The 1,835-nt window shown below is 46.6% G+C and overlaps 1 non-coding gene across 1 annotated transcript; it reads left to right on the forward strand.

The window, feature by feature from the left end:
* The first annotated feature begins 1,190 nt into the window (after positions 1-1,190).
* On the forward strand, positions 1,191-1,297 carry LOC136588867 (U6 spliceosomal RNA). Its single transcript, XR_010787671.1, has one exon. It is a non-coding gene; the product is annotated as a U6 spliceosomal RNA (small nuclear RNA).
* The last annotated feature ends 538 nt before the right edge of the window (positions 1,298-1,835 follow it).

Consider the following 1,835-nt stretch of genomic DNA (forward strand, 5'->3'; position numbering starts at 1 on the left):
GCAGGCATGGAGGCTCTAGTACCCTGTTGTACCACCTCTAGCTTGGATACAAGATGTGATACAGGCAGGCATGGAGGCTCTAGTACCCTGTTGTACCACCTGTAGCTTGGATACAAGATGTGATACGGGTGGGCATGGAGGCTCTAGTACCCTGTTGCACTGCCTCTAGCTTGGATACCAGATGTGATACGGGTGGGCATGGAGGCTCTAGTTCCCAGTTGTACTGCCTCTAGCTTGGATACAAGATGTGATACAGACAGGCATGGAGGCTCTAGTACCCTGTTGTACCACCTGTAGCTTGGATACAAGATGTAATACAGGTGGGCATGGAGGCTCTAGTACCCTGTTTCACTGCCTCTAGCTTGGATACCAGATGTGATACGGGTGGGCATGGAGGCTCTAGTACCCTGTTGCACTGCTTCTAGTTTGTATACCAGATGTGATACTGGCGGGCATGGAGGCATACAGGTTCTGTATGGTATCCTGTGGCATGTTGCTCCACATTTGCTATGTAACTGAACCTTTAGATCATGCAAAGTTGTAGGTTGTAGAAGTTGGTCTCCCAGATGGTCCCATACATGTTATCTTGGTGATAAATTTGACCTGGCAGCCACGGAAGTGTGACAATGTTGTGGGACATTCCTGTGACCCCCTTGTGTGTGCGGCCGAGCACACTTGTCAGCTGATAGGTAAGGGCACGCATCGCTGTACTCCGGCCAGGGCAGACCGGTGGGCAGAAGGCGCTGCACTGCTGCACGCCCAGCCCTAATGCTATAGCGCCACGTCCAGCAGCAGTAGGCGTGAGCCGGCAATCACGTCCTAATGTGACCGTCAGCCAGTGGTGCAGCAGTGAGCAGCTGCTCTCCTGATGGAAGCAGAACGCTGCAGTCATCCGCAGTACATTCCACACCAGCTGCGCCTTCTGTGGTACAAGGTCCGTATTCCGAGACCAGCATTCTTCCCAGCATGCACTGCGGCTTCTTCTCATTTGCATATAACATTGTCACAAAATGCTCTTCAGTTTGGCCAAAATACTCTATATTAATGGGTTTTATTATTACAGGCATGACATATTAGGTAAAATATCACAGCAGGATACATTATTTTTAATTTATAAAAGTAATCTCTCCACAATGTAAGAACTTCTCTCCCGCGGGACCATAAATACCGCCGGGGCTGTCTGCAGTATCGTGCTTGCTTCGGCAGCACATATACTAAAATTGGAACAATACAGAGAAGATTAGCATGGCCCCTGCGCAAGGATGACACGCAAATTCGTGAGGCGTTCCATATTTTTGCACCGATTCTTCAATTAGAATTTTAAAAAAAATTCTAACATAACATTTTTTTCTCCTTATAGGTTTTAACTTGGAGTAATAATAATAATTGTCTCACGGTGCCACCACTAAAAGGTGTATTTTTTGTGCCATGTGACTACAGGCATACAGCAAATGTACCCGAGGCGCCATAACCACGTACAGTGTAACCCCCCCCCCCCAGAAGTTGTGGGATGACACTTTTGTCTGTGTGATTGTAACGTTGTTATAAGTGAGTGATTACAATATCGGAGTAAAAGGATCATTTAGGCGACTTTCACACGGGCGACCCCCTATTTTGTGTCTGCAATATTTGGTTGCCAGCAATGCTTTTTTTTTAGAATAATCTCCCATCGCAGTGCTGACGGCCACAATAAAATTGCGCGATAAAAAATGTACAATTTTTTATTGCGAAAATGAATAGGACTTTCCATTATCAAAATTGCATCGCAACACAATCTTGTTGCATTGCGAGGCGATAAAAAGGAGCGGCTCCATAGCGAAACCTGGGAGATAAAA

Source organism: Eleutherodactylus coqui, chromosome 13, assembly GCF_035609145.1.
Source record: "Eleutherodactylus coqui strain aEleCoq1 chromosome 13, aEleCoq1.hap1, whole genome shotgun sequence".
Classification (NCBI taxonomy): domain Eukaryota; kingdom Metazoa; phylum Chordata; class Amphibia; order Anura; family Eleutherodactylidae; genus Eleutherodactylus; species Eleutherodactylus coqui.